The sequence below is a fragment of the Triticum aestivum genome, chromosome 5B (genome assembly GCF_018294505.1).
Source record: "Triticum aestivum cultivar Chinese Spring chromosome 5B, IWGSC CS RefSeq v2.1, whole genome shotgun sequence".
NCBI lineage: Eukaryota > Viridiplantae > Streptophyta > Magnoliopsida > Poales > Poaceae > Triticum > Triticum aestivum.
Genome location: NC_057807.1, coordinates 305,237,041 through 305,243,454, shown reverse-complemented (window position 1 = coordinate 305,243,454; position 6,414 = coordinate 305,237,041).

Below are 6,414 nucleotides of genomic sequence, written 5' to 3'. Positions count from 1 at the left end.
GGAGCTCCACCGACATACTCCTTCCTCCTATATATACCTACGTATCCCCGAACAATCAGAACAGGAGCCAAAAACCTAATTCCACCGCCGCAACCTTCTGTATCCACGAGATCCCATCTGGGGGCCTGTTTCGGAGCTCCACCGGAGGGGGCATCCACCATGGAGGGCTTATACATCATCACCATAGCCCCTCCGATGAAGTGTGAGTAGTTTACTTCAGACCTTCGGGTCCATAGCTAGTAGCTAGATGGCTTCTTCTATCTTTTTGGATCTCAGTACAATGTTCTCCCCCTCTCTCGTGGAGATCTATTCGATGTAATCTTCTTTTTGCTGTGTGTTTGTTGAGACCGATGAATTGTGGGTTTATGATCCAGTATTATCTATGGAAAATATTTGATTCTTCTCTGAATTCTTTTATGTATGACTGAGTTATCTTTGCAAGTCTCTTCGAATTATCCTTTTGGTTTGGCCAACTAGATTGGTAGTTCTTGCAATGGGAGAAGTGCTTAGCTTTGGATTCAATCTTGCGGTGTCCTTACTCAGTGACAGAAAGAGTTGCAAGGCACGTATTGTATTGTTGCCATCGAGGATAACAAGATGGGGTTTTTATCATATTGCATGAATTTATCCCTCTACATCATGTCATCTTGCTTACGGCGTTACTCTATTTTTACTTAATACTCTAGATGCATGCTGGATAGCGGTCGATGAGTGGAGTAATAGTAGTAGATGCAGAATCGTTTTGATCTACTTGTTTTGGACGTGATGCCTATATACATGACCATTGCCTAGATATACTCATAACTATGCTCAATTCTGTCAATTGCTCAACAGTAATTTGTTCACCCACCGTAGAATACTTATGCTCTTGAGAGAAGCCACTAGTGAAACCTATGGCCCCCGGGTCTATTCTCATCATATCAACCTATACCACTTTATTTACTTGCATTTTTTTTACTTTGCCTTTACTTTTTACTTTGCATCTATCTATCAAAAATACCAAAAATATTATCTCTATCAGATCTCACTCTCGTAAGTGACCGTGAAGGGATTGACAACCCCTAAGCATTGGTTGCGAGTTGATATCGTTTTGTGTAGGTACGAGGGACTTGTGTGTGGTATCCTAGTGGATTGATACCTTGGTTCTCAAAAACTGAGGGAAATACTTACGCTACTTTACTACATCATCCTCTCCTCTTCAAGGAAATCCAACACAGTGCTCAAGAGGTAGCAAGAAGAATTTCTGGCGCCGTTGCCGGGGAGGCTCACGCAAGCAAGTCAACCATACCAAGTACCCATCGCAATCCCTATCTCTCGCATTACATTATTTGCCATTTGCCTCTCATTTTCCTCTCCCCCACTTCACCCTTGCCGTTATATTTTCCCTCTCTTTCCCAATATCTCTCTCTCTCTTTTCACTTGCCTTTTTCTGTTTGCTTGTGTGTTGGATTACTTGTTGCCATGGCACAAGATAATACCAAATTGTGTGATTTCTCAAATACCAATAATAATGATTTCCTTAGTACTCCGATTGCTCCTCTTAATAATGATGAGTCTTGTGAAATCAATACCGCTTTGTTGAATCTTGTTATGAGAGATCAATTCTCCGGCCTTCCTAGTGAAGATGCCGCTGCTCATCTAAACAATTTTGTTGATTTGTGTGATATGCAAAAGAAGAAAGATACGGATAACAATATTGTCAAATTGAACTTATTTCCGTTTTCACTTAGAGATCATGCTAAAGTTTGGTTTTCATCTTTGCCTAAAAATAGTATTGATTCTTGGAACAAGTGCAAAGATGCTTTTATATCTAAGTATTTTCCTCCCGCTAAGATTATCACTCTTAGGAACGATATCATGAATTTTAAACAACTTGATCATGAGCATGTTGCCCAATCTTGGGAAAGAATGAAATTAATGCTTCATAATTGCCCTACTCATGGTTTGAATTTATGGATGATCATACAAAAATTTTATGCCAGATTGAATTTTGCTTCTAGAAATCTCTTAGATTCGGCCGCGGGAGGCACTTTTATGGAAATTACGTTAGGGGATGCTACCAAATTGCTTGATAATATTATGGCTAATTATTCTCAATGGCACACCGAAAGATCTTCTAGTAAAAAGGTGCATGCTATAGAAGAAATCAATGTTTTGAGTGAAAAGATGGATGAACTTATGAAGATGTTTGCTCCTAAAAATACTCCTCTTGATCCCAATGATATGCCTTTATCTACTTTGCTTGAGAATAATAATGAATCTATGGATGTGAATTTTGTTGGTAGGAATAGTTTTGGAAACAACGCTTATAGACGGAATTTTAATCCTAGGCCTTATCCTAGTAATCCTTCTAATAATTATGGAAATTCCTACAATAACTCTTATGGAAATTTTAATAAGATTCCCTCTGAATTTGAGAGTAGTGTTAAAGAGTTTATGAATTCACAAAAGAATTTTAATGCTTTGCTTGAAGAGAAATTGCTTAAAGTTGTTGATTTGGCTAGGAACATTGATAGAATTTATTTTGAAATTGATTCTTTAAAACTTAGATCTATTCCTCCTAAGCATGATATCAATGAGTCTCTCAAAGCCATGAGAATTTCCATTGATGAGTGCAAGGAAAGAACTGCTAGGATGCGTGCTTCCAAAGATGCCTTTATTAAAGCGTGTTCTTCCAATCCCTATGAAAATCAAGATGAAGATCTAAAAGTTATTGATGTGTCCCCCATTAAATCTTTGTTTTACAATATGAATCTTGATGAATCTGAATATTATCTTCCTTTACCTAGAAGGCGTTCTAAGAATTCGGAGTTTCTAGATCTTGATGATGAAATTGATGAAAGTGGGATTGAAATAAATAAAAACCGGGATGTTGCTAAACCCACTATGTTGGATCTCAAGGAATTTAATTATGAAAATTGCTCTTTGATTGGTTGTATTTCCTTGTTGCAATCCGTGCTAGAATCTCCTCATGCTTATAGTCAAAATAAGGCCTTTACCGAACATATTGTTAATGCTTTGATGCAATCTTATGAAGAAAAACTTGAGTTGAAAGTTTCTATCCCTAGAAAACTCTATGATGAGTTGGAACCTACTATTAAAATTAAAATTAAAGATTTTGAGTTTCATGCTTTGTGTGATTTGGGTGCTAGTGTCTCTACTATCCCCAAAACTTTATGTGATTGGCTAGATTTCCGTGATTTTGATGATTGCTCTCTAAACTTGCATCTTGAGGATTGCACTATTAAAAAGCCTATGGGAAGAATTAATGATGTTCTTATTGTTGCAAATAGGAATTATGTGCCCGTAGATTTTATAGTTCTTGATATAGATTGCAATCCTTCATGTCTTATTATTCTTGGTAGACCTTTCCTTAGAACGATTGGTGCAATTATTGATATGAAGGAAGGGAATATTAGATTCTAATTTCCCTTAAAGAAGGGTATGGAACACTTCCCTATAAAGAAAATAAAATTACCATATGAATCTATCATGAGAGCCACTTATGGATTGCCTACCAAAGATGGCAATATCTAGATCTATCCTTGCTTTTATGCCTAGCTAGGGGCGTTAAACGATAGCGCTTGTTGGGAGGCAACCCAATTTTATTTTGTGTTTTTTTATTTTTGCTTCTGTTTAGGAATAAATAATCCATCTATATTCTGTTTGGATGTGGTTTTATGTTTTAATTAGTGTTTGTGCCAAGTAGGACCTATAGGATAACCTACGATGATAGTTGATTTGATTCTGCTGAAAAACAGAAACTTTGCGCGCAAGAATTTAGTTATGATAAATCACAGGAACGTGAGTTTATGTTTATTTTTTTTGCTGCTGATCAATAAACAAATTTTACAGGACTTCCTATTTTGGTAGAATTTTTAGAGTTCAAGAAGTTTGCGTTAGTTACAGATTGCTACAGACTATTCTGTTTTTAACAGATTCTGTTTTTCGTGTGTTGTTTGCTTATTTTGATGAATCTATGGCTAGTAAATTAGTTTATAAACCATAGAGAAGTTGGAATAAAGTAGGTTTAACACCAATATAAATAAATAATGAGTTCATTACAGTACCTTGAAGTAGTCTTTTGTTTTCTTTCTCTAACAGAGCTCACGAGATTTCTGTTGAGTTTTGTGTTGTGAAGTTTTCAAGTTTCGGGTGAATTCTTTTGATGGATTATGGAACAAGGAGTGGAAAGAGACTAAGCTTGGGGATTCCCATGGAACCCCAAAGATAATCCAAGGACACCAAAAAGTCAAAGCTTGGGGATGCCCCGGAAGGCATCCCCTCTTTCGTCCACTTCCATCGGTAATTTACTTGGAGCTATATTATTATTCACCAACATGATATGCGTTTTGCTTGGAGCGTCTTGTATTATTTGTGTATTTGCTTGTTAGTCTACCACAATCATCCTTTCTGTACACACCTTTTGAGAGAGCCATACATGAATTGGAATTTGTTAGAATAATCTCTGTGCTTCACTTATATCTTTTGAGCTTGATAGTTTTGCTCATAGTGCTTCACTTATATCTTTTGAGCGTGATAATTTTTGCTCTAGTACTTCACTTAGATCTTTTAGAGCACGGTGGTGAATTTGTTTTAAAGAAACTATTTGACCTCTCATGCTTCACTTAGATTATTTTGAGAGTCTTAAATAGCATGGTAATTTGCTTAATGTTAATATACTTGGTGTTCAAGATATGTGAAACTTTCTTTTGAGTGAATTGAATACTAAGATAAGTTTGATGCTTGATAATTGTTTTGAGATATGGAGGTGATAATATCAAAGTCGTGCTAGTTGGGTGATTATGAATTTGAGAAATACTTGTGTTGAAGTTTGCAAGTCCCGTAGCATGCACGTATGGTTAAAGTTGTGTAACAAATTTGAAACATGAAGTGTACCTGGCTTGTGCATCCTTATGAGTGGCGGTCGGGGACAAGCGATGGTCTTTTCCTACCAATCTATCCCCCTAGGAGTATGTGCGTAGTACTTGAATTTTTTATGACTTCTAAATTTTTGCAATAAGTATATGAGTTCTTTCGACTAATGTTCAGTCCATGGATTATACGCACTCTCACCTTTCCACCTTTGCTAGCCTCTTCGGTACCGTCCATTGCCCTTTCTCACCTTGAGAGTTGGCGCAAACTTCGCCGGTGCATCCAAACCCTGTGATACGATACGCTCTATCACACATAAACCTCCTTATATCTTCCTCAAAACAACCACCATACCTACCTATCATGGCATTTCCATAGCCATCCCGAGATATATTGCCATGCAACTTCCACCATCATCATCATGACATACATTACTTTTGTCATATTGCCATTGCATGATCTTGTAGTTGACATTGTATTTGTGGCAAAGCCACCATGCATTATTTTCCAGACACATCACTCTTGATTCATTGCACCATCCCGGTACACCGCCGGAGGCATTCATATAGAGTCATATCTTGTTCTAAGTTTCAAGTTGTAATCCTTGTGTTGTAATCAATAAAAGTGTGATGATCATCATTATTAGAGCATTGCCCAAATAAAAAAAGAGAAAGGCCAAAAAGAAAAAAAGAAAGGCCCAAAAAAAGGGCAATGCTACTATCTCTTTTTCCACACTTGTGCTTCAAAGTAGCACCTTGTTCTTCATGTAGTGAGTCTCATATATTGTGCTTCAAAGTAGCACCTTGTTCCTCGTGTAGTGAGTCTCATAAGTTGTCTTTTTATACTAGTGGGAATTTTTCATTATAGAACTTGGCTTGTATATTCCTACGATGGGCTTCCTCAAATGCCCTAGGTCTCCGTGAGCAAGAGAGTTGGATGCACACCCACTAGTTTTCTTTTGTTGAGCATTCATAGCTCTAGTGCATCCGTTGCATGGCAATCCCTACTCCTCATGTTGACATCAATTGATGGGCATCTCCATAGCCCATTGATTAGCCTCGTCAATGTGAGACTTTCTCCTTTTTATCTTCTCCACACAATCCCCATCATCATATTCTATTCCACCCATAGTGCTATATCCATGGCTCACACTCATGTATTGCGTGAAGGTTGAAAAAGTTTGAGATTATTTAAGTATGAAACAATTGCTTGGCTTATCATCGGGGGTATAGAAGTTGGGAACATCTTTGTGTGATGAAAATGAAGCATAGCCTAACTATATGATTTTGTAGGGATGAACTTTCTTTTGCCATGTTATTTTGAGAAGACATGATTGCTTTGATTAGTATGCTTGAAGTATTATTATTTTTGTGTCAATATGAACTTTTGTCTTGAATCTTTCGGATCTGAATATTCATATCACAATTAAGAAGATTTACATTGAAATTATGCCAAAGTATCACTCCGCATCAAAAAGTTCTTTTTTATCATTTACCTACTCGAGGACGAGCAGGAATTAAGCTTGGGGATGCCTGATAC